General features: G+C 39.0%; 1 protein-coding gene across 16 annotated transcripts in view; it reads left to right on the forward strand.

Annotated features, from left to right (window-relative positions):
• Positions 1–27,040, forward strand: part of INPP4A (inositol polyphosphate-4-phosphatase type I A) — a 109,889-nt gene that overhangs the window by 13,675 nt on the left and 69,174 nt on the right. For 6 of the 16 annotated variants that reach the window (XM_064711045.1, XM_064711130.1, XM_064711119.1 and 3 more), the window contains exons 1-2: positions 14,734–14,918; positions 25,799–25,859. The gene's annotated coding sequence lies outside the window, so the exon portion shown is untranslated. Of the gene's footprint in view, positions 1–14,733; positions 14,919–25,798; positions 25,860–27,040 lie in introns of those variants that run through there. The other 10 variants (XM_064711074.1, XM_064711110.1, XM_064711065.1 and 7 more) reach the window with 2 other exon arrangements.

A 27,040-nucleotide genomic window follows, 5' to 3' on the forward strand; every position in this document is an offset into this window, starting at 1 on the left:
ACCTAATCACAGATTTGAAAGATAAAATTATTTGAACATACAGTTGTTGGTTTTTTTGGCCATGGGCACAGAGAGATAAGTGAGACGTGTAGATGGTTTTCTGCTTAAAGATGTTTGTCTACATATCTGTAGGTGAGAAATATCTGCAAATATGCAAACTTACATAGGCATGTCAGTTCCATATACACAGGAGCTCTTAAATTTGTCTGTACAGGGTGTGTATTCAGGTGACTATGGTCAACAGAAACTTTTGTAGGTAATGGAAGATAGAATGAAAATATGTAATATTTTTCTGAGGTTTGGGGTTTTTTTCCCTTTTAAAAAATAATTTCAAGCTCTGTTCTGTTGCAGGAGAATAAATAGATTGCAGTGTGCAAATGAAGTTCATGATGATAAGTACACTGAGAATGAAAAATACACAAACCCATCATCTTTGCTTATGATACCTGCCAGGACTCCAGCTGAGGAAGTCTTTGTTCTTGGCACTTGGTGTCATTAAAAACTGTGAAAGCCAAACACTAAATTGGTCAGAACAGACCTTTTACATTCTGGCTATTTTCCTCTCTTTATGGTCTGACTTGTCTCTTCCTCTGACATCAGTGGGTGTTGGATCAAACCTTTATTTCTGTGGAAGTCATACAGACTGGAGATAGATCATAGAATCATAGAAAGAAAAAAACATCCGTACATTTTTGTAGCAGGAGAAATAGGACAAGTTGACATGAGGAATGTTAGTAAGCAATATACAGAAAACAGAAATACTACTTAGCTCTAATAGTATCTAATAGTTTTAGATGAAAAAAGTAATTCCTTTTAAATGAATGGTGTCATGTTCTGGTTCATCAACAAATCATGAAAGGTTTAGCCTTTACAGGTGTGAGTTCAGGTGTCTGCCTGTTGCTTCTTTGAGGAACAGAAAAGCACAGCTTTAACTTCTGTCTCCTTTCTACTTTGCAAACCTTTGGAACTAGAAATGACTAATTAATGTAATTAAACATACTTCAAGCAAAGTTAAGAGTTTTCTAGGTAACTGTTGGAAATGAGCTGAAACAGGATGTGCTTGTTTGCATCAGTGCTAGTGTTTTTGTCAAGGCTTTTGTAAGTGCACTTATATTTGTCTGGGCTTCAGCCCAGTTGTCTGCGCGCCGAGAGACATGAGCCTGCTGTTGGAAGTAGGATGGGAGTGAAGGGCTGGCTCAGATTGTTTTTTCTGGGTTTTTACTGGTGTAACCAACACCAGTCTAGGTTGAACTGACTTGCTGGGGCCTCTACAAGTAGGCATGTTAGAATGTCTTGTAGCAAAGAGGTGATTATATGATCTATAACAGTTGTGAGCCAGAGGCAAGATGAGGTCTAAAGCACCAACAGATTTCATTTGGGACTTAGGGATTGCAGTTTGAAGGCAGCAGATTTAGTCAGAGGAACCTGAGGTCTCTGCAAATTTCAATACTTCAGTTTTCTTAGTGCTTTTAATTGTATCACTAGAATACTTAAAGTGGTTTTCTGTATTAAGCATGAAACAAGGAAGCAGTTGTTAAGGAAGGGTTTCTCAAGTACTTTACATTTTACAGTAGGTGATTTGCTGTCACTTCTGCTTATACCTATGAAGAACCCCCAGAAATGTAGATCACAGATGTCTTAGGTTTTGCTGATCACTCCTTTGCTTGTGCTTATGTCCCCACAGATTCCCTGAAAAAATTTTTGTAGAATTTTGAAAAAATTCTGGAGTGAATTTTTTATTCACTCCAGAAGGATTACTTCAGCCTTACACAAAGTGAGGCAATTCAGAGTTACATTTATTTATTGATCAGTGCTTCCCAGCAGTTTTAGTTCTAAAGGGGACAGATTTGCACAAGACATCTGAGACACTCATGACTGATAACATGCTGACTTTCTGCTCTTCCTGTGCTCAGAGGCACAAAACTCACGCCTTGGGAAACTGACTTCTTCCTGTTTGTCACCCAGTCCTACATATTGAAAACAGCTTGAAGTGGAGCCTTGGTGTCATTCTTGTGCTGAGTAAGTTGCACTGGCATTGGTGAAGTTACTTGCAGAACAGGAAGTCAGTTATCTGACTGGAGTAAGTGTTTTAAATAACTTGTGTTAAAGAAATTACCTATAACCATAGGCAAAACTACTTTGTTCTTGAGCATTTTAAAATACAAATTGAAAGGAGTTACTAGAGGGAGAAGGGGAAGTGGCTTTGCTGCTTTGCTTGTGGATGTATGGCTACAGAGGCATAGGGCAGGCTTAATTGAGTAGAGAGTATCCTGTAATGTAGCAATGGACAGAAGATGCCTTTGTCTTTTTAGAGGAAAGTCTCACATTGGTGCTGTTTTTTTGAGAGAAAAGTACTGTCCATCTGGAGAGAAGCAGCTTACTTTTTTTTGTCTTTTGTGCCAACATGCATCCATCTTTTTGCTACTTGAACCTGATCTAAATATTCCTGCAGTATTCCAGTCCAAGTGACTGTAATTGTGTGCAGCTACCTTGCCAGTGGTCAAAACTCATTATTCAAGCTAGTTGTAAACATTGATGAGGTTTCAAGTAACCCTGAGGTGGAAGTGCTTGTAATAGTGTTCTTGCACTTGAACTTTGGTGGTTCAGGTCTTCAAAGTTCCCTCTGCTAAAACACAAAAGGGTAGAGATTTGCAGTGATGGTTACTTAATTTTAAGAGTCAGATCTGAGACTTTTGCCTAGGCTTGCAGTGTTAGCAATTGGGAATTTGAGAAAAACATTAAATATCACAGAGTTTGTAATTCCTGATACATTGTGTACATCCATAGGTGCTTTAAAACTTCTGACTCTGCCCCAGCCTTGGGGCAACATAACAAAGGGTGTATCTTGTCTACCTTATGCTTCTTGTAGTATTTTCATCCTAAGGTGGTTTCTTGCCTTAAATTTCTTTACAAAACACACTTTTCCTTGATTTGGTCTTCAGTCTCTCCACGCAGCATTGAGCCACATGTGGATGAATATGTGCAGAAAGATGGGTAGGCCTGTACCTCTGTACTGTCCTCTTAAAGTATTTGCTGAACTTATCCTAAAGAGGTTCAAGTTTTATTATCTATGTAGCTTCATGTTCTAAGTGACATTTTTTGAGAAATATATTAAAAGATTTCTCATAAATACAAGAGTTACTTCTTTTATGTTGTTTAGATACAACAGTTACAAGAGCTACAAATTTTATGTTGCTTAAAAGAATGCCAGGAGAAAATTGTTCCTACTTTAACTTTAAAAATTACACTTGTCTAAAGGGATATGTTTCAAGCAGATAATTCACTCTGAATGATTTTATGGCATCACTGTTTTAATAATTCAAAGAGTGAAAAAGCAGATAGACTTGAGGCAATAGAGCAAAATTACTACAAAAACTAGCTGACTAATTTCATGTTTTCACCTGCAAAGAAAGGTAAGTGCTTGATTATGGTGCATGTGTGCATAAGTGTTGACATTACCTTTAATTAGCCCCAAGTGTACAAGTCTCATCCTTTAGCACCCATGGCAATTGTATAGTGCAAAAATAGATTATATTGTGTTTGTTCAAACAGACAATGGGATAAAAAATATCTAGGAGATAGAAATTTTTTTTTGATGTTTAACTGGGTAAATCTCTGTCTAAAATAAGACCTACCAGCCTAATTACTTATATGAAAAATGATTTTGTTGTTTTTGTTGTTGTTGTTTTGTTGTTTTGGGTTTTTTTTTCCTTTTTCTTATTAGAGTTATTAGCTCTCAGGCTTGAAAGACTGAGGAAAGAGAAAAGGACTAACAGTAATTTCCTGAATTGTCTCATTTTTATGCTTGCAGATGATAGTAGGAGCACTCTGGGACTTGATAACAGTTTAGAGATTAGCTTGAAGACATGCTGCTCTGCACCAGCTGTTCTTAGTTGCTCTCCCAAATTGAATATTAAGGATGCTATCCCCCATGTCTTGCTGGGATTAATTTTATGCTGTTTTGAAAAACTAGAGTTGGTCTGCTTTGGTACACAAATTGGGATATGTTGAGTGTTAGGTGAGCTAAAGACAGTATTTCATTCTGCTGGTGCTGTTATTCTCTATTGTGCTGCATTTAAGCCAGGTTTGTCCTGTAGTTGAGTTGTTAATATCTTTAGTTTCTAGAAACTAGGCTAAGACTGGAGTACCATAGTGCTGCCTGTATTGCTATGTATCTACCTTTTAAAAACCTTCCTTCAGTGGTGTTTGTACTTAGAGAAAACTGGTGAGTAGCAGAGGTAGTGATGAAAACTGATGAGAGAAGTTTTTGGAGGAAAAAGGATAAGCAGCCACCCCACCTTCCAGGAGGTAAAAAAGCAATCCTCATAGTTACCCTTTCCTCCTGTATTTGACATCCAGCTCTTCAAGAAGACCCTGTACTAACTAGCTGCTCAAAGTACAAAAATCAGTGTGTGGACTTAAGGAGGACAATAAAAGGTAACTGCTACAGGTGGCTTTGTTATAGATTTCACGGTGCTGATAACAGAGTATCATAGAAATTTCAAACTTGAAGTACCATTTTTTCCTTTTTCTATATGGCTTCTGCAGTATTAGAGGCCACACCTGCCACAGTACCTTTCCAGGCCTGAAGCCCACGCAGTAGAATGTCATGTGGAGGCTCTGCACAGCAGTTCTTCTAGAGTTACTGATATTTTTCTTCTTGTTGGCTTTTTTGTTGGTACTACACAATTCTGAAAAATAGCACTAGTGCCAATCTGCAAAGCAACACTTGGAGAAAGCTGTGCTGACATTAAAGAGTATTTCTGTCATGAGCCAAAGGCCAGGAGTTTCAGTGATGGGTGGTCCAAAACAGCATCCAAGCTCAGCCTGTCATGTGGGTTATGTAACTGTGCTCCAGCGCACAGAAATCCTGGGGGACTTGCGTAACTCCATATTACAGCTTCAGAAGCCAAACCTTTGAGGATTGCTTAGTGCCCAGCCAGGAGTTTGTCATTGAAGCACTGTAAACTTGCATGGCATTTCTTTCCCTTTATTCAGTATTATTGCCTTTATTGCAAAAAAAAAGGCTAAGCAGACCTTAAATACTTCATGTGAAGTAGCACTGCTTTGATGAAAGAAGCTTTTGCCTCATGGTAAATGGTTAGTCCCCTTGAAAAAGGAAGGGAGTTACTTTTGAAGCCTCTGCCTAAATAAAGCTTTATTGGTTTAGTGTCTCACTTGGTTTTCTGACAGTCAGACCCAAACTTTCAGGGAGGGAGTGTTGTGTTCATTGGAAATGGTAATTGGACCTTTTTCCACTCTGAAGCCTATAGAGCTCTTCATGGTGAAAAGCTCTCTACAGCTTCTGTACAGCTGTGTCAGTGGAAGAGGCCTTGATGCTGTCAAGGAGCATAGTTAACTACAGCCTAAATTCAAATAGTTAACTTCTGCCTAAATTCAAAACAAGAGACAGACCTGAAAAAGTTTGGGTCTTTTTCCACAGAGAATTAGCAAACATTGTTTTTGTTGCCAAATAATGCTTCTGTGAAGCTTTCCTGATGATCTCTTCCCAGGTCCTTTTGTCTCCTCTCTCTCCTTTGCTGTCACAGCTTCCCCAAGCATCTCTCTCTATTCTGAGCGGCCTGTCAATCAGTCAGCTCACTCTTGCCTGGGGAAATGTGTGCCCATCTCTGCCGAGTTCCTCCTGTCCTGAATCCACCTCTTTGCATCTTTCTCCATCAGAGTTAGCTGAGCTGTTTTTCCTGCCCTGCCACACTTTCCCCTAAGATGACTTGCTGTGCACTTTTGCCATCACTTCTCCATTTCCTGCTCTCTAAACCAGTTTGGCCGATTAGTGAGCCACCACAGTGCTATTGACTTCTCTCCTTTCAACACCATATGCTAAGAACTGCTCTCAGGTTGGTGTGTATCCTATTGATGGTAACATTGATCTTTGCCTTGCTGAGAGTCTTCATTCCCCTGCTCTTACATTTCCTTGGTTTCTCATATTATCTTGTACAAAATCTCATCAGAGATTCTTCCCATCTATGTTCTATTTTGGGCTCTGCTTTTACTGGATAGCTATTTGACTTAATCCACTGCAGCATTTCTGTAGATCTTCTGCAGAATTTTTTATTTGATGGTAGGCCTGATTTGGGCATATTAACACCGGCAGACTTCGTTACCTCTGTGGTTTTAGAGGGAAGCAATTGCCTTTAGAGAGGTGATTCCTGACAGAATCTAAGTTAGCAACATAGCTCCTGCCTAGCTTAGGTGCTCTGAATTCACTCTGCCTGTCTTCTTGCTGGGAAAGTAGAGAATACAGTGCATTTTCTGACTCCTCTGGACATTCTTGTTAATGCAGTCTATTCATGCTCCCCATTGCCTATAAGGGGTAGCATGAATTGTAGTTATTTTCAACCTATTGAAGTGATGAGAGGCATTGCAGAATTTTAAGGCATGACTTTTCAGCTTCTGCACCTAAATATTCCTTTATAACTGTTTAGCAAACTGCATCTGTAGGAGGAATAAATAGCTTAGTTTCTTTAATGAGGTGTTTTAAGTTCCCACTTTTTCTTTTCCTTTTTTTTTTCCCCTTAATGGGGCATTTTTCAATGAAAAACTTGACTCTAATTATTTCATCTTTTTAGTACCTAAATTACAGGAGTCTGCACGTTGGAGTAATAGACCTGTAAAGGCTTCTCTTAAAAGCAAACAAATGAAAAGATCAGAAGTAAGATACCAAAAATATGTTGCTTTCTTCTGTGGATTTCTTTTCTATGCAAGTAAAAATGATTATTTGCTTTTCACTTTCTTATATAGGTGCTGATTGCTGCCAGTTTCATGCTGATTGCTTCAGTTTCTCTCTTGGGGGGAGAGAGCAGGTTGAAGAAATAGGTTCTATTTTTGTAGAAGAAAAAGACTTATGTTGACTACCTATTATAGTCTATAAAAATAAATTTTTAGCTTATTTATATAAACTTGACAAAGTGTCAAGTTCTTTTAAAACAGTGTTTAGCCAGTATTTGTGTGGTTTCAGTCTATTATATGAATTCCTAAAATAGGCAGATTATTTAGAAACTCTGCCCAAAACAGGTGCTGCTTAAATCTTAGCCTATTTTAGACCCACTGTAAAAAAAAAAAAAAAAAAAGACACCAATACTTTTGAAACTAGTTTAATGTGAGGATAGTTTTTACTTGTCTTTCATTTTAATGTTTCTGTTTCCTTTTCCGTCTTAACTACGGGTGTAACATTGAATCACTGCCTGTGTATTTTAAGAGTCCTTCCACAGTTATGGGTGTGGATCATGTAGTTCTTCCTCTTTGCTCGGCTTGCTGTCTCTGTTCACCTTTCATATAATCAGCAAATGTTAATTTACTGTAGTCTGTTTCAGAAGGCCTTGCATGGAGGGTTATTAGAATTGTTTTTCCCAAGAGAAATTAACAGAGAATTAATGCTATTTTGGAATATAGCAATGGATTAAGTACTTTCATGCTACCTGTCTTTGTGGCTCTTGCTGACTTGTACTGGTGGTTTTGTGTTTATAGGCAGTTTTTTTCTGTTTGTCTTCTTTGTCTCTAAAATGATTTAATGAGTTTTTAAAATCCTCAACTTGCAAAAGTGAATGTAGTTTGGAGTGCACCTTTCTAGGAATGTGACTGTCATTTATTAAATAGTTCTTTGAAGTGTTCTGCATTGACTAGAGTCAACTTCACAAGATGTGGATGGGAGATAAATGGATATTTTCCTTCCAAAACTAAGCATTTTTCCAGAATTACTTAATAATACCCTAAAGAAAACTTGTCCAATATTAAATGCACTAATTAGAGCTTAGGATTCAGTTCCCAAGACTTTTTACAAAATGTCAGGCAAGTAATGAATAAAATCATTAGCAGCTCAGTGAGGTGGGTCCTAGAAACTTGTACCTCTGAGCCTCAGTCTCAATCTGCTTCATTCTTCCATTTGAAAAAAAACCAAAACAAGACATAGTCATCCAGTCCCACACCTTGCCCCCTAGAAACACCTAAAATGAGCTGGGGGAGGGAAAACCAGCCTTCCTCTGGTTTGGGTTAAAAGCTTTGAGGTAATCTAGAGAGCAAGTAACGAGGATAATGTGACCTCATCTCCAGGTGCATGTTTTTTCTGTATCCTCAGTTGTCTCAGATGCAAAATGCATGCCAACAGACCTGTCCTTTTCACCAAACTAGTCTGTGTGTGAAGGAAGCCTTGGTTCTGTGGGCCAGCCAGGCTGGAAAGGACAGCTGCAGCTCCCAGGGTGCAGAGTGGCAGGACCTGTGGGCTGTGACCATCATCAGGCAGGTGCAGGAGCAGCCATCAATTCCAAAGAGCTGAAGAACAGAATTAGAAGAAGGTGGAAATGGGAAAGAGCAGGTTGATAGAAAATACTTGTTTTATTGTCTTTGTAATATAAAAAGATGATGTAATCTTACCAGTTTAGATCGGTGCAGTTTACCTATAAACAAGAAGTTGTATGTTAAAATAAAATTCAAGGACTTGGTCTTTTCCCAAAACACTCTATGATGCAAACACCTGTAATCTTTGGTCTCACCTTAGTCACCAAGCCATTCCATGCCAGAAACCTTTAACTCTAATAGAAAGTGAAAATATTCTAAACATAGAGCAATATATTAATGCATGCTTATGGATTATACATAAACTTATGAAGTTCATTAAAAAGAGAAGCAGAAACCCATCACAGCACTGATATATCACCTGCTCTTCCAATAGACACATGGAAAAAGATGTCATAACTGGTGGGTCTCTTTGGGATCTGTATTTTTATGTACCTGCCAGAAAAGAAAATGGTTAATTTAATAAGGAGATTCTGAATTGATTCTTTTATAAAATCATTATTACTTGCCTACTTTTACTGTCTCTGTAGGTTTGCTGGTTTGGAATTGACTGTTCTTAGAATAAGACACGTAGCCTTTGACATATAGATTTTTTGAAATCCCATTAGGAACACCACAGTGCTACTTTTAGTGAGCTTTTTCTGTGACCTAATTTTAGGAAAAATCCCAAATGATCTCAAATCTATTAAGTTCTGAGTGTCAAAATTTAAATTAGTCATGAAACACTTCCATTATCAACACTTTTAATAAGCTTTTTCACCTTGGGCTCCCTGCTGGATGCACAACTCAATGTGTACATTACCTTAGTCTTTGACTGGTCCCATTGATTATTTGGTGACATTAATCTGGAGAATAATTTCCTGTGTACCACAAATACATAATGACTTCAAAGTTGTGAGCTTGCCGATAACTCTTTATGATTGGATTGTGTTCTAATATTTTTAATATTTTCTTCATTTGAAAGAAGGTATAAAGAATTTTGAGAAGGAAGAAAAATTACTTAACCCCGTGGCTTTTAATTTTATTTTTTTTATTGATCAACTTACATTTGGGAGCCCTCTTTGCATTTTGTGAAGCGCTGTATTACACTGTAGTAAGAGCAGGACTTTCTTTTTTTTTTGCAATGGAGGCAAAGAATGACAAAAATAGGAATAAGAGAATGAGGCCCATAAATATGTCTAATAGGCAGTTACTTTTCATGGCCTTACTAGTTAGGAACCTATCAAAAGATGATTTCCCTGCTGAAAATAGGGACTGGTTAACTTGCAAAAAACTGCAGATAGGTTGGGAAGACAGCACAAAGCATTAGAAATCTGTTGTGCAACCACAGAAATCTCATTACAGCTGCTCTTTCTTTGTGGAAATGAGGAGTAAATTTTGTAACAAATACTGCAGGAATAATCATCAAAAATGTCCAGCTTTGCATTCAGTCTTACAGGGTTACGATTTGTTTTCCCCAGTGCAGCAGATGGTACTGGGAAAACAATAAGTCTTTGCATCCACTTTCTCCAGCACTGACAATTGTTCTTTCTGAGGCATTTGAAGAATCTACCAGTCACAGGTCACCAGCATGAGATGTACAAGTCCTGCATTGTGGAGACAACAGGAAGAACTTCAGTTTGAAAATGTTTAGAGTATATTGAATGAGAAAAATGAGTGGATTTAGAGAATATCCATCAGAGTATAGAATTTTGTTAGACAATGTGAAGAACTGTGATGTTTAAGTCAGACAGGCTTGCCTCAAAATGAGTTTATGCCTGGGTTGTTTGGGTGTCTCTTTTCTTAGGATTCACAGGTCAATATTCAATTGAAGTGATTGTATGAGGGCAGAAAATCAGCAGGCTGGTTTGCAACAGAGGGGTAGTTGTGCATTGTATAGAAAAATAAAGATTGTTTGGAGTAAGGAATTTGTGTCTGTATTGATAGAACAAATTTTAATGTTCTTGGAAGCTTGGGGAGGCTGGGTGTGTTCTGACATAGTTTCTCTGTTACCCAAACTGAATTTATGGCACGTATGTAAGATTTGAGATTATGGATTCTTCTGCACTTGCCCTGTGTTGGGATTTTTTTAGGAAAAAACTAAGTTCTGAATATCAGGGGAATGAGAGCAGGCACACAGTAATTGCAAATGGTGTCTTGCTTGATTATCAGATTTAATGTGTCATTAGGGTCTTGCTGACCTTTTCTGTGGATGCAAAACATGGGCAGATGTTAGCATTAGAGAGAAAAAGAGAGCAGAAGTGGATAGATGTGAGCAGGCCGACTGCCAAAAGATCAGCTGACTCTGTGCTGACATCAAGAGCAATCTGGAGAGTCCTCCTTACCCAAGCAAGCCTTTGCCATGCATGGTTGTCTGTAGATGCAGGAGCCACAGCAGTGTCTGTAAGCCAGTCTCTCATCTGGTCAGTAATTCTTTGTTGCTGTGGGGTGTGTTGTCCTTGTCTCGTTTTGGCTGATTTCTCTGGTCTTAGTCTCTGCAGTTTGTTGTTTCATCTGGTGAGAAAAGACAATTAAGGGGAAATGGGCATTTAGGTTGTCTTTTGCATTTTCACTGGATTTGCAGAAGTACTTCCCTCTGAGATCTGCATGCAGTGTGTTACTGACAGCTTGTAACTTTGTTGTCTCTTCCCATTGCAGTCTATGTAGCTTTGGATTGTTAGGGAGTAATAAAAAATACATTTTACGTGGGTCACAGCTATAGCAGTAGCTTGAGGAGGTGGTCTCAGTGAAGAGATGTACTTGTGTGGAGGAAATGGTTTCCCACAGCCTCTAGTGGGTTGCTTTGCTCACTGCTTTTTAGAGAGGACTGCAAGATGCTACTGAGTGCTGGATGATGTAGTGAAGGTAAAAAGTTCAACTGCTACAGTGTGTCCTGTTACTAATCTTTAGAAACCTTGAGATAACTGTGCTAAGTGCATCATCCTCTTCCCTGCCCCCATACCCAATCACTAAAGATCTGCTTTCATGTGTGGCTTCCTCTGTTCATTGTCTGTGCAGGGTAAAGATTCTGGTTCTGACACTTTTCCCAGCAGGAGTCTTAATTTTCCTGAGAAGCAAACAGTGCTTTTGTCATGGCATATCAAAATACCCATGAAAGGTAATTAGATGGAAGAAAGGAACCTGCTAGTGAGATGCACCGAAAGGGAAGTCTGATAGTCTAATGAGCAAGACACTGAGATCTAGTTTCTGCATTTTCTTTTCTGTGGACATATGTCAAGTCCGTTAGCTGTGTTGGTAAGATAATGCAAAAAATATTTATCTTTCCAACCTTTTGCCTATATGTATTTTCAAATGACGTGCTCTTTTTGCAGTGGGTGTCTTCTACTGCGTGTGTGCATGGTGCTCACTTCCATGTGTGGCTGCTCACTGGTACTTTGGAAAGTATTTTAATGACCTTGTCAATAATAAATGAGTAATAGCTGGTTCAGGAAAATAACTGTTCTTTTCCTCTTGAAAATGTCTGTCAGTGCTCCTCAAAAATTAGTGTCTCTGAACCCAAACCTTTACACATGGCTCAGAAAAACAAGATTACAAAACATTAGGATGCAGCAGAGAGTGTAGCTGTTGGAAAGATGACTGGAAAGCTAGGAGGGTGAGGGTGGAAGGAGGCACTGTGGATATTGGCAGTGGTCCTCAATCTGCTTCTGCATCAGGAGCCAGGTCTGTCCTTGAAGAGAATGAATGCTCTTTTTTTATTTCTTCCATTCCCTCCCCATCCCCCGACAGTATAACCTAAGAAGAATAAGGCTCAGAAACAAGATTAGAGGTTTGTGTTCTCAGTAAGGACATTCTGAGATTTAATGAGAAAACAGGTTAATAAGAAATCTGACAATCTGGAATAGGCTGTGAGAAATAATTTCCACCATCACTGGCTTAATGATGACTTTAAAAATAATTCCGAACAAACTAATTCCTAGAGACAGGGAGGTGATAAGGAAGAGCAAGAGTCTTGAGCCTGGTGCCATGTTGAATAGATACTATAGAAAAGGCTTTGCTTGCTTGTTACCTAAAGGTGAAGAAGGAAACAACATTTTCTGTAGACTGTAAAGAATAGTCTACACTGCCTCTTGATGCAGAATCTCTTGCAGCAGTGTTTAGTTCAGAAGGCTGTACTAAATTTCTGGTCAAGATTTCATCCACATCTGTGTACATTCACTTTTTTGGAGGATAAGAAGCTTCAGGTTTTCCCACTTTTCAATCCCTGACCCAGCCCCTTTCTAGTGCAGAATGTCCAGCAAAAAAAGCTGATCAATTAAACAACAGGAAACTACTGCCTACAGCAGCTAAATCACATCTGATTTGTAGATGAGGTCATTTGCAGCTGAGGCAAGTACATGCATTTTTCACAGTGGGTGCTCACTCTTGGTGTGCTTTATCCCTTTGAGGCCTTTAACAGCTCTTTTCTTTGAGTCAGCTTTGATCCAAATCTTGGCTCTTAGCTGGACAGCAGCACAAAATTGAATGTAAATATACAATTGCATGCCATGTATTTTAAAGGAGACAAAAACCACAACTCCCCACCTCCAAAAAGAAAACAAATTACCATCCTCCAAACCCCCAGACATGTGGAGCATCATCCAGTTTTGTCTTCTTCTCTGCCTATGTCATAGATGCCATTTGGACCATGTTTGTTTTCCTGATTAAAATCCCAGGTGTCTTGGTTTATTTTTTTGTTGCTGCTGTTGTGTTTTTTGTGTTTTGGGGTTTTTTTTTTCTCTGATATGCTGTGGTTCTTAGCATTCTCTTACTTATTCAAACATTTAAAACATGAAAATAAAGCCTTGGAAACTTAACAGGAGCAAATAGTCACTGTCATTAGTAAACCAGGGGAAAGGATGGGATTCAACAGATTTTCCAAGTGATAGAATACTAATGGTTTTAGGGGAAAGAATTTAATTCAGTGTATCTTCATAGATACCAACTATTCTATATCCCCCTTGTTTATGCTGTTTCCATGACCATGCTTCAAGAATTGTTTTGCTCAGCTTGATTCCTTCTCATGTCTTGATCCCTGCCAAGGCAGTGTTCTTGGCTGCTTTAAGAGACATGGAGTAAACATTCGCACTCAGTAGTACAAAGTTTGTTCAGCAGTTTTACCAGCCAGATACAGTCCTGAAGAGTGCTGCACACATACTTGGATTGAATGGGCAGGGGTACCTTTCATTTTACTGGGCTTTGAAAAAGAAGGAATTCTTTAAAATGACAAAACACACAGACCCATGAAAGTCATGCTTTGGTATTAGCCTTTCCATGAGAAATCTCAACACAAATCTGTTTAGCTGGGTGATAGCCAACTGGACATTTGCTAAGTATGAGGAAAAATGTTCAGCTGTAAATGCTTTGACATAAACCAAGTGTTTTTCCCCCAGACTATCTGGAATGTTTGTATGAGTGGCTCTTTAGCAAGTCTATGTAGTTTTGTGACATTGTTTGTTCCTTCAGCCAGCATCTCCTTTTGACAATACTTGCTTGATTCCTCCCACAGTAACTTGTTTCCATGTACTTAACCTGATGGCTCAGTACTAGATGGCTTCTCTTGAAGGCTGAATCTGTTAAATACTGCAGCTGCTTAGTACAATGTGCCTTTCAGAAATAAGTGGGATCAGTACAGCAATGCACATCAAGTGTCCAACATTTAGTGCCTAACTTTGGCTTCATGATGCTTTGCTTGTTCATGGTGGGGAGTCTGGCAGGCCTGGGAAATAAATACGTGTTCAAAATGCTTCTTTGACTAGGTTATCAGTGCCTGGTGGGATGGATATCTGTGGGTATCATCCCAGAACTCAACCCTAAACCCAAATGCACTGTTCCAGTTTATAATGCAGCTATTCTCTTTTCCTATAGGCTCTTTTCCCTGCTAAACTGGTGTTAAACAGGCACAGAGCATTTTTGCTCATATGCATTCCTTCGTACAGTCCTTCCTACAGCTCTCTCATCTCACTGTATTTGAGACCAAATTTGCTGTGCCCAGAGTACTTAATGAAATCAAACACTTTGCTGTGAAGTTGTAACGAATAAATGCTTATTGCCCAGACTCAATACTTTCATTTTACAGTTTTTCGTGTTTTGTTTGAGTTCTGCCCCTATTCTTGAAAGCCCACATTTATCTTGTAGTAGTGCATCACCTGCCATACCATGGTATTCACTTAGTATGCATTCCTGACAGATATATTTGTGGTGAAGCAGAATTGCTATTCTGGGGGAAAAAACCCAAACCCTGAAGCAAACAAACAAACTGAAACTGCTCAACTCTCTAAGATTATGCAGAGGATAAAATCCAACTTCTGGAGCAGTCTGCAGGCACGCACAGACACAGGCAGGCAGCGAGTGCCTGTGTGACAGCGAGCTGGAGCGAGAGGAAGCCTTGAAACTTAAACTCCTCCTGCAGCTCTGCATCTGCTCTGAGTCACTGCTATGACTCACACCGACAGTGTTCACGTTAGCTAGCGCTCAGATGGAGCAGCTCTGGCAACAGAAGAAGCAGGTTATATTATTGATTACCTGCTGCAGCACACAGTTGCACCAAGATTCATTTTTACAAGCACAGATGAAACAGAGGAGGCTCTACTGAGCACTGCTATTATTATTAGTATTGCTTTCTCAAGGTAAGAATGCCTGTTTATTTAAATATGTACCGTAGGGAATTTGGAGCTTGTGAGGTCTGAATTACTGTTGCTGCTATCCTCAGAGGATGCTGATCTTTGGAGCTGCGTTGCTGCAAAGCTTTGTCTGGGCTGTTTGCTGTGCCATATGGAGAATCATATGGCTAATGGGCAGTGTGTGTCCTAGGAAACAAAATAACTACTTTCTCATTCATTGATGTTATGTAAGGCATGGCAGCCATGTTAAGGACAGAAGACCTCTTTTGAAGAAACAGTGCTGCTAGACGGTAGGACAAGGAAAACAAGTAGTTTTTAAGCAGCTCTCTGTTCTTTGGAGGGTGCTGCAGTTCTCTAGTTCTTGCTTAATGAATTTCTGTGTCAACAGAATAAAAAAAGCAGTTGTATTTGAAGTAGCAACATAATTGTTTACCTTTAGAGTCACTGTGTTGTTCTGCCTTCAGTATTCAGGCTGAGACTGTGCATGTGATCCGTGCAGTGCCTGATGTAAACAGTTTCTTCAAATACTATAAGTGATCCTTCCAGATATTGGGGTGATTTTCATCTTGTGCCACTAAAAGCACATATGTCATGTTCTGGCAATTAGTAATATGCAAAAAATGAGACATGTTCTAGTTGGTGTTGACATATGCAGAGTAGGTGTAACATTTGTTTATAGTGGCTTTACTGCTATTTTACTCACTTTAGTGCTATAATTTTAACAGAGGTTAGACTGGTATGGCTTATTATGCTCTTGTAGAATCCTCTGAGTCTTGAGCATTTGCTATATTCCCCACAAGAGATTTTTTTAAGCTAGGGATTTTGGTTTTGAACTGCAGTAGTGAATTTATCTTAATTTAATTTTTTCTTTTCTCCCCTCCCCCCCCCCATTTATTTTGTATTTTCAAAGCAGTATGCTTTTAAAGTACAGTGAGATTGGCAGTTGCTTTCAATAATAAGGGAGCCAGATCACTTGTGTTTGTTTTCAGAATAAGGGGATGAGGGTATTTTCAAAACCTGATCATTTCCTAGATTGCTTTCAGGTACTTGAAATTACCACTCATTTCCATGTAGAATTTACATAAAAGGGGCGACTGTCATCTTTTCTGGAAGAAATACAGTGCTGTAATAGTAGCATTTAAAAATGACAGCATCTTTAGGTTCTTCTTTTGTATGCTAGTTTGTAGCATTTACTGATGGACAGTGTTTTCATTGCTATGAATTAACCAGATTTGGTGTTACTCTAGCTTTTATAATAGATTTGTTTCCTTAATAAAATGGAAAGCAAGGACTGTTAGTGCATTTGTAGGATCTTTATACTTCTGATGACATACAACTTGGAAAAATACAGTGTGAGAGGAGCATTTAAAACAATGTCTGTCATGGATGCCCAACTGCCAGAGGAAAAATTTTGTTGACAAATTTTTGTGACTTGTGTTTCTGATATTAAATATTTCTCGTGTTACAGCATTATAAATGCAAACTAGTTTAAATAGTGGGTTTGGGACTGCTCACTAACAAAATTCTGGCACATGACAATCTCCTTCTCCTCCCAGACCCAAGCAAGTAGAAATAAAACATTCTTTACAGTCTGAATTTTTCCACTGACTTGTATCTTAATTACTGTTATTTAAGATTGTGTCAGAATTTTGCTTAAACAATTGCCTTTAAGTATGCATTTAGGTACATAAAATTTGTATTAAGTGCAAAGGAACCAGCTGCATTTGATCCTTCTGTGGAGGGATTTTGCAATAAGTGTAACAGGGCTTGTCAAAGTCTGCTCTCAAGGCACCCTGTTAGTTGAGTTTTGTTTCCTTAAGATGGCTCTGTATTAGGCTGCAAAGGTAACAAGTGGCAGAGACTATTTGGATTATTTCACTGGTACTTTTTGGCAGGACTTGAATTGTGAGAGTTCATTACATCCTTGGCCTTTCTTTTCTGTAAACCCAAACAGAAGATCCCAGCTCTCTGTTCTCCCCTCCTGTTCCTAACCTACAGGATATCACAGCTGTTTTTCTCATCTCTGCATTACTACAGAGCCATGCTTTGTTATTTTTGCCTTCTCTAAAGCTTTTGTGAACTTCCTGCTGAAATTTAAGCCCCCTTTTTGATTCTCACTTTAGCTGCTCAGGTGTGGATTGTCTCCCCTTGGTAGGTTTTCCACCTAGGAAAGCCTTGAATGCCAGAAAGCTCGCATAATTCATCACTTCCCTTTTGCTCCTTGTGCTGCTTGTGTTCCAAACAACAGATGGGGTGTTCAGGTTGTCCTTTATTTGTTTCTTCCTTTGTAGAACCTCTTCCCTTTTTTTGGTGGCTTCTTTTGTGGCCATGCTCTGTGTTACTCTGAGCCCTTTGTCAGCCTTCCTGGCAGCTGCTGGATTAACTCTGATCCCTTACATGTTCTGCTCTCTCAGTCCTTGAGCAGAAGTTTGAAAACAGACAGTGGCATCTTCCTTGGGCATGTGGTTCTACCTCTCCTTGCCATGACAGCAGGAAATGGCTGCAGGAAACAGAGCTGTTGCTGTGGGTAGTACGTAGATAAATTAGGACCCTAGAGAAAATAACGCATTTCTCCAAAATTCTTTAGTGGGAGGAAGCACTTACTCTCCTGTTTTACACAAAAGCTGCATTAGCGATGATTTATAACTAGCCTTGCCTGATGAAGAACTTAGGGGAAATCCAGTCCTGTCATTGCAGTTCATTTAATTTATGTGAGTCATCTTTAATATGAGTGATATTTTTTATTGTATTACATTTTTAGCTAATGATCAGCCCAGACTGGACCATTGCTGTTTCAGAAGCTAAGTTTTGCTCAGAGTAAAAGATAGCTCATGCACTGAATAAGGATTTATATTTTTCCCCAGAAGAAATAGTTGCCATATTTTCTGTGGTGATATGCTGTTTGACATTAGACTTCCTGATAAAGGACTCTGCAGTATATGAAAAAGCAGCATCTTGGTGTTTGTGTGGTACATCCTTGTCAGAGAACAGCACAGCATTTCTGTTTTCAAATAGGAATTTGAAATGGAGGGAGGGAAAAAATTTTAGGAGTTGGGGTTTTTTTACAAGTTTTTGCTTCTTTTTTTGCATGTTTGAAGTAAACCCATGTAAACTGGAGTTCTGTTGGAATAGAATCCTTGCATGTGAGCAGTATGAATAGCACCATTTGCAGTACTGAACCATCTTGTTTGTTGAAGAACTTCTCTTTTTATTTGTGTCATTTTTAGAGATGACAATTTTTACATGAGTTATTTTTGTGGTCTTGTATAAGTGTAAGCATCTAGAGGGCATCTCCTCAGCCCCTTTGGCTGTTTTCTGAAGAACTCTTCTTATAGGGATTAGATTTGTTGCCTGGTTTTAAAGAGGAGGGGGAAAGAGTTGTTAAATCTTTGTTTGTGGTGTGTCCTGAAAAGCTTTTCACTTAATCCTGAAGCAGTTCAAGCAGGAGGACACAGTGAACACATCCTGGTTGCCCTGGAAGGCCTGAACTGCTACAGGGGCTCCCAGCTTATTGTGTTGCACAAGCTTCTGCATCAGGCAAGAAAAGTCACAATCTCATTTTTTATCTGTTTTAAACCTTTGTGTATTTTGAAGCTTGTGTTGGTTTAAATAAAGAGTGAATGGTACAGCCTATACTCTGAGGATAACAAAGATGGTCCTTTCATTTGCCTTCAGGGTTGGGGTTTTCACTTGACTTCATGGCTGTAGTCCCCCTGTCGTGCTCTGGAGTCAGAACCAGTGTGAGGATGAGGGTGGTTCATTTTGCTCTGGTTAAATGAGGTTATGGCCTGGATTATGATGGCATGTTATTTCTGTGCAGAATTGTCCTTGTATTTTATAGGGATGCAGAAATCTGGGATTAGCTCTGTTTTCATTTCAAATTGATGCTTTGCCTTTAAAGCAACAGAGTACCTCTGACTCGTCTGTGTGAGCTTAAATAAACAGCACCTAATTGGTAGGTTTGATGTCTCACATAACACTGAATTGACCTTCTATGTTCACGTGAAACACAGTTTCAAGGGTGTAGGTTCATGATCCTTAATTCAAATTTACTTTTTAGATAAATACTTGTTAGTTCCAGATGTCAAAGCAGCTACAGGCAGAGGAGAATAACAGAGTATGGAGTCTGCTGTTAAAAAAAAAAAAAAAAAGACAGCACTGCAATATTCTAGATTGCACTAAATGCCAATAACTTAATCCAATTTCCTGTATGTGATAGGTGAATGTATTATAAGTCCCAGATTCCTGAAATACAAACTGCTATAATAGATTTCCTCTGTCTCATTTCAGAAATAGACACAAGTGGCCTGACTTTACAGGATAAGATTTATTTTTTCCCAGGCTTCAATGTTATTTCTGTCAAACAGTTGGAAGGGCTTCTTCTGAGGATATGTGGACCAAAATGGTAAAATGTTGATTTGTATAGTGCACATACAAGGACATGAAATAAATAATGCTATGTTGACAGTGTCCTCTATGTATGAAAAGGACTGTGTCACAAGTATTGCTATCATTAAATATTAGCATCATGGCTCTAAATACATGACATAAAAATGCATGCAACTGAGCTGGCTAGAGTGAGCTCTTTCTGTCATAAACACTCTCAAATGTGGGTGTCTGGGAAAAGTTACTCAAATTATTCTCTGTTCCTGAGAGACATAGATGACTTTCAATTGTGTTTTGGTAAACAGGAGGTAGTGAGTAATAGGAAGAATGTGGCCATTGTGGTTTTGCCTGCATAAGGAAGATTTCTCATCATTGTCCCATAGCTCTGTAGATTCTGATGAGAACATGATATTATAATGCTGACACTTATACAGAAAACTGATTTTACACAGGAAAGTTGCTTGGAAAAGTGACTACTCTTTTGCTGGTACATAGTAAGGAAGACAGATTTTGCTGGAATGCAGTAAGAGAGACAGAGTGCATGGGCAGAGTGGAAAGAGATGAGCACCTTCAGGGTACAGAGAGCAGTTGGGAGTGGGGCCTGGTTGGGCACATGGAAGGATAAACCTCCATTTGCACAGGGAGAGTGTGAGGGAAACAGCTTCTTTTATGTGTACAAGTGAGAGAAGGCTGCCAGTGTCTATGTCTGTGTGTGATCTGAGGAAGGGAGGGGTTTGGCTTCAACACCCATGTTGTCTCCATTCTGACTTCCTTGTAAATGCTTTGACTTTTTTGGGGTGATGCAAATATTTCCTAATATCTCAAGAAGGACTGTGTGTTCTTTTCTGTACTTGTTAGTGGGATTTATATTTCAGATATCTGAACATCACCGTAGTCTTTAAATTTCATGGAAGATCAAAATGTCACAAAGGGCCACCAGTAAGAATTTATTGTGGGCTAGAAAAAAATTGGCACAGGTAAGAATTGTCTCTTTAAAAAACAGAGGTGTCTTTAAATAGCAATATAATGTAAAATTTAGCAGAAAGACAAATGGAGGACAGAACACTTACCAGTGAAGATCTGCTTAGCTGGTGTTATATTTGTGATAAGTAGGAGACAAGAACTCTTGTAATTTGACTCAATTTATGTGAAGATTTGATCCCCCTTCCAGTCATAAGCAAGGCATCCTGGATAAATGGGAAGAGCATTTTCTTCTTAGTATAGCACTTTATTGTCACTAGCAACATTTGCAGACATCTAAAAGATTGATGGGAAGGCATATGTCAAATAGGCATTTGGGAGGGCTGTGGTAACGATGAAGGAAGAATGTTACAGTGTGCAGCATTTTTTTTTTTTTAAAGTATTAAACCTTTCCCAACCTCCCTAGAACTTGCATTTTTCCCCCTGTTCCTTTGTGATTCGCATTTCTGGAAAACAACCTTCACAGTAAACATGACTGTTTACATGAGTATGAAGTTAATAATGCAGCCTAGATTTCTCCATATTGTACTGTATGTTTCATGGCTGGAGTACCCAATGTTCCCATTTACATGAGCTCTCAAGCTGCATTTGGGGGCTCATAAAATGAACATTACAAGGCCAGTTTGTAGGATGTCTCAACATCTTGGGAATTTGTGTAAAACTTAACATCCTCAGAAAATTATCGGTTACACTGCATGAAGATAATTTCCAGCCATTGTTCCTTGGATGTTTAGTTTTACAGTGAAATATTATCTAGCTTGAAAACATTGCCTCCCATGATAAAAAAGGGAGAGGCATTGTGGGCATTTGGTAGTTGAATAAAATGTGTCTTACTGTGACAATGATAGAATAAATGAAAGAAGAGAGTAAGAATTTTAGACACTGGACACCATTCATTTGCTATCAACACTATTACAAAATTGTTCACAGCTGGTGCACCATGGTCCTGGGTGTCACCTCATCTTTTTGCATAAACACGTAGCAGATGGTTGGGTCAGTAATGCTTGTGAAATCAAACCATGTCTTCTCTTTAGTATGTAAAATAGAATATGAAATACAGGATCTACTTGTGCAAACCACTTTGACCTCGAGTCTGTCTTTTGTAATCTTCTCTTCCTGGCTTCCCATTTTGCAGAATTGCACTCTTTATCTAGATGGACTTTGTGGAGGTGTGTATTTGACAGTGTTGAGGAATGGACCTAATGTTGGGTCATGTTCTGGGTTCTGACTCTGTGTGTTCAACCTGGGGAGGTATTTCTGTGTTCTGTGATTTTCTTTTCATAAAAATCACATGTAGAGCAAGGTAAATTGTATCTGTATTTCTGCCTGACAAGAAGCTGTGACTCCTTCAGAAACACAGCCTAGCATTAGGAATGTTAAAGCACTGCTGCAACCAAGTGATAGATAGAGTTGAAGACGTGTTTATTCCTTCACAAGCAGGAGCTGAGAATAGATAAAATTTTAATGTTGTGTACATAATGTGCACAGTACAGGTTGCATACATAATTCAAGTGAATCTGAAGTAATTCTTGGGAAGTGACATGAAGACAAGGCAGGTTTACTCTTTTCCTGGAGGGTATATTTTGGTGTAATTGTGATAGCATCTTGTGTTAATACTGCAAAAAGAGGTGCCATATTGATCACAATAATGATTTGCTCAGAATGAAGTGAGTTTATCTTCTTTACATTCTTGTTTCCTGTAAACTGGTATTTCAGAATGGGGAATGAAGAAAGAGCCCAAGAAATGATATATTGCAAGAGTGGCCATAGAGTTGAGACAATGCAGTATTTTATTTGCCCCAAAGCAAAGGAGATCAGACAGCACAGCAGGAAACACAGTATTTTCTACCTTCTGTCTGCTAGAAAAAGAACATGCTGCCTATGTTTGTAGGCTGATTATTGGAAACTTGAGCCTCTAAAATATGTTTACAGGAAATATCTTCTGAGCTACACTGAGTCTAACAACTTGTTTTGAATGAGCATTAGTTTGCAGCTCTGCTGTCATGTGGTTCATCCTCACCTTCTTGTCCACTGCAGAGTTTCTTGTTCCTCAAATTTGCCAGTATTATCAGCAAACAGTCCTTCCCCATCCTGAGCTTGTTAGAGAGCTTTGGTTTTACATTGTACCTTTTGCAAAGTGTTCTGTTTTGCTCTTTTTCTTCTGTCCAGCTATTCTGGGGAGAAGTTGGGTGGGGTGGTGAAGTCTTTTTTTTTAATGGAGTCTTTTTGCTTTTAATGTGGTGTGCTTGGATTTTTTTTTTTAAGACTTTTAGGTTATACCAACATGTGCCATTTGGCTAACCTCCAGTCAAAGTAGCTCTGCTTTTCCCTGATTACCTAATAGACAAAATCACACCTGGTGTCATTGGTTGCAGGTACCCTTCAGAGGTGTTGATACCACATTTAATTGCAAAGGAGCAGTGTTAGTTGTGCCTTCCTTCCTGGAATGATTTAGCTGCTATTCAGTGAGTCAGAAAGAAGGAAGAAGGGAGCATGGAGGAGAAAGTGAGGGATTTCCAATGAGGGCATGCACACTCCCTGTTATTTTTGTGTTTGGTTTTTATCATGCTGATGTTTTTCTACACAAAATAGTGTCATGCACTTCACTTTCTGCAGTACTTTGGAATAATGGTGTGGCAGATTTAATGGAGAAATTATGTTCTCCTTAATTTATGTGGTAACCCTGGATGCAAGTATAAGTGATTGGGGAGAGAAAAAGCCTCACTATGTACAATTTCTGTACAGAGAAGGATCTGAATGGCTTTTAAAATCTGGCAGCAAGCTCTAAGGTTTGAACTGCCATCACCAGTCTATTGCAAAACAATTTCTGAATGGTTTTAATTAAGCAAAACCATGCTGCAGTCTTTAATAGAATGTGGTGTTTTGAGTTTTTTTCTGTAATAAAACTGCCTTAATGCAAAAGGCCAAAGAAAGAAGGCAGAACATGCAGAGAAGGTGATCCTTTGGTGCAGTCTACAGTAGTTCACTACAACACTCTGCTATCGTTTTATTGCTATTACAGGGCAATATAATTTTAAAACTTTACAGTGTAAGGTGCAAAAGGGCTTGAATTGGTGCCCAGTTAGAATTTTTCATCTGCAAGTACCATTGGCATCTCAGAATGTAATAACTGGTCATGTGCTGTTGGTCTTCAGTATAGTTGTGATAGCTAAAGCTGCACTTTTGCAGTTCTTAATCAGGTACCAAAGTGCAACGGAACTGGAGTGCAATTAAAAACTGGTTGTGTCAAAGAGGAGGACTTAAAAATGGCCTCTAGAAATGTAGTTGAAAGCCCAAAGTTGCTTTCAGAAGGGGGTGCAGAGCAGGGCATCTGCAGGAGGTCAGAAATTGTAGAGAGATTGGTAGGGGTAGGTCGGGCCTTCTCTGCAGAACTTGAAATATTTTTTTTTTAAATCTCACTGATGGGCTGATTTTAAAACACATCACCAATCTCAGTGCTGCTTTGCAAGATGGGTATGACTTGCAAAAGGTGGTGAACAAGTTAGGAATATGACTTGGCAACAAAGAAGCTCAATATACTTACTAGGTCACATTGTCTCTTTTACAGATATGTGAGCTAAGCCCCAAAGTTGAAAAGGATTTGCCTGTCTCCACAGAACTAATCTGTTTTTTGTCACAGTGTTGAAAATAGAATTTTTAGATTCCTTTTTCATCTCTGCCATTTCAGTTTCTTCCTTTAAATAAAATAAATAACAACTGACCAGGTTTAAGTTTTATATTAGATGTCTTGAAGGTGAAGGTGGTACAGTATATTACAGGATATTAATGTTGTGGGTCCACAGTATCAGCCCTTCATCTTGCGGCTGTGACTGGCAATGACTTGCCTTGACAGTAGCCTTCATGGTGTCTAGGAGCTTTCACAGCACTTGCCCTGCTTTTGGAGTGGAAAAAGAAAAAAATAACCATACTAAATAAATAAGGTTGAAGTTATAAAGACTATTAAATTGGAACTTAGCAACTGAATTTGCCAATATAAAAATGATTTTAAATAGTATATGATGGTTTTTTTCTGATAACTTGCATATCACAGTTCATATTCATATTCACATTTACCCTGAAAAGAGCTCCATATAATGTTAGATTTCTCTGTCCTTATGGAGGCCAAAAAGCCAGGATTAATTAAATGCTTTGTAACTTCTCATCTAAACTGACAGTCATAGATGTGAACCTCAAGTTTGTTCTTCTGCCTTCACCTTGGACAACGAAAAGAGAGCAAAACCTAAGCTGCTTTGCAGGCCACTTCTATGACGAGGTATAATTTTGCCAGAAATTTTAGATGCTTTTTTTATGAGTCCGTGAAAGCACAGGGCCAGATGTGTTTTCCTGAGTTGTTAAATCTGTTTTAACATTGGTGTAACACTTTATTACAGGGAAAACAAGGATACCCTTGTCTAAACTGTCTTTTTTCGTTGCTATTAGTCAGCTTACATTTGTTACTTTGTTAACATTCTGTTTATCTTAACACTTTTTTTCACCTCAGTGTCGAAAGCCCTTGTTATGTATCTCTGCAGAGCAAATTGTAACTCATCTGGGCTTGCACTTTGCTGAGTTTAACAGTGTTCTTGCAGAAGATGGCTCTTCCTCGTCTGCACAAGCCGTTCTCTGCATGTTGCAGACTGAGCTGGGTGCTGTTCAGCTCATTGTAGCAAGTGTTCCTAACTTAGTTTCATTGCTGCTGCTTGTAGCAACAGGAGCACATTGCTGGTACACCCCCGTGAAGTATCTCCCTTTTTGTGGCTCTGTTATCTGGCTGGAAGGCCTTCTTTCTTCTTGGTTTTTATCAACTGATAAGCTCTCAATTGGTAGCAGAATTTCTTGTCAGTCTGTAGTGTGCTTTTTTATCTTTGTACTTTCTTTCTTTTACTTCAGTTCTGGTTCTCCTTTGTTAGTTTTGCTGTAAGCTGATGAATTGCATCTTAATTACTGCATCGCACATTTGAACACTGCTTTATGTATGAATCTTTCCTGAATTTAGTGTTTTGAGGGGTGCTACTTTTCTTAATCTTACTGTATATATTTATATGGTTGCCCCATGTGTACATATTAATAGAGAAGCATCTTCTCCACATGGGAACCTGTTGCCACAGTTTTGTAGTACCACACTCAAAGATTTCTAACATGCTCCATTGAAGCAAAATTGTGGATATTTCAGGTTAAAATTATACTGGAAGGCATACTACTTGATAAGTTCATGTTTTGACCTTAAGATAAAAAGTTTGATCCATTGAGTTATTTCCTACCTCTCAGTTATATAGACTTTGTTCTCTGAGTGCAAATAAAGAGGTGAAAGTGTGAAACTGAATGAATGATTTTGTTTCAAATGATAGAGAAGCTATGTTATAAAATGTTAACACTCAGCATTTATTCACAGGTTTTTAGTTGGGTTTAGTCCCTGTAATTACTACTTACTGCCCTGCTTCCCCCCCAGTCCTCTACTACTAGCCTGTTTATATGGATTGATTCAGTCAGAAATAATTTGTGCTTTTTTTGTCTTTCAGACTTCATTAAAAAAAGAACTGGATACACATGCTGAATTTAATTTGTGAAAGGTGGAGTAAGGTAAGATAATTTTAGTCACTACTACTGTAATGTGTGGTGATCTGTTGACACTGAAGGCAAGGGTTCAAAGATTCATCATAAATTAGAGGCAGGGAAATCCACAAGGAACTTTCAGCCTTGGAAATAATGAAGCACTGACAAGATCCAACATTCTGGTACCAGTGGCATGCTTTTACCACATGGTTTGTAGTGTGACTAGTTCATTATATTGGCCACAGGTTTTCTGTTCTTATTTGGATGCATTGCCCACAGAAGGTGAGGAAGTTCAATAGCTAGTGACAGTATGATATGTTTGTATTTGGACAAATTGTGTGTTTCTGGAAGTCTGTGAGATTTAAAGTACAGCCTATGCTGAAAGGCCAATATTTGTTGCCTGTTTCTACCATAGGAACAAACCAGTCTTTCTTTACTTTTTCTCCTTAACCATCCAGAGATATTGTTGAAGAAGACAAGTCTGCCTGTCACTGAGCATTGCTGTAGCACAGAGCAGTATCCTTCAGGATGGGATCTAAACCCTGCTGGGCACTTCACAAACATTTGTGAAGTATTTGCTTCTCCACAGTGAAAGAGGTGCTTTATGTCCTGTCTGTGGCAGGGTGCAGAGGCTGGTGGTCACATTTCTAGGCCCTGAGAGAGAAATCTCTGTCTCTGGGGCTCCTGTTAGCAGAAGTGAGAAGACTCTTGGCCATTTGTTTCCAAGCAAAGTTCAGTCATAGGACTCCTCTTGCTTCCTGTGTGCAGAGCAGCTGTGTTTTGAGCTAAGCAGCTGCTTCTGGCATTCCAGAGTAAGAGAAGTTGGGCCACACATGCTGATGAGATGAGAGGATGTGGCCTGAACTGCAAGGCAGTATCAAGAAGACTAATAATAAGAATCTTCTGGTAGAGGCAGGAAGTTTTGCTGGTATGGGAGTAGGAAGTAGTGAGAGGTGTAACAGGATGCTCTTGGTCAAATGTGATGCTTATGGTTGCGTGCAGAAATGGAGGGTGGACCTCAGTGTCCTTGTCCCTGATGTAGTGCCCATAGTCCCCTTTTACAGAGTTCAGCAAATAATGAATGGTGGAGTAGAGTCAATGGTGAGCAGTATTGACTTCTCAGAGATGTTATTGCCCTGCTCCCGCTAAGGGAGATCAAATTCCTTTGTAAGGTCAAGCAGACAAAGTCAGCAGATGCACTTTCTCCT

This window comes from Zonotrichia leucophrys, chromosome 1 (genome assembly GCF_028769735.1).
Source record: "Zonotrichia leucophrys gambelii isolate GWCS_2022_RI chromosome 1, RI_Zleu_2.0, whole genome shotgun sequence".
Classification (NCBI taxonomy): Eukaryota; Metazoa; Chordata; class Aves; order Passeriformes; family Passerellidae; genus Zonotrichia; species Zonotrichia leucophrys.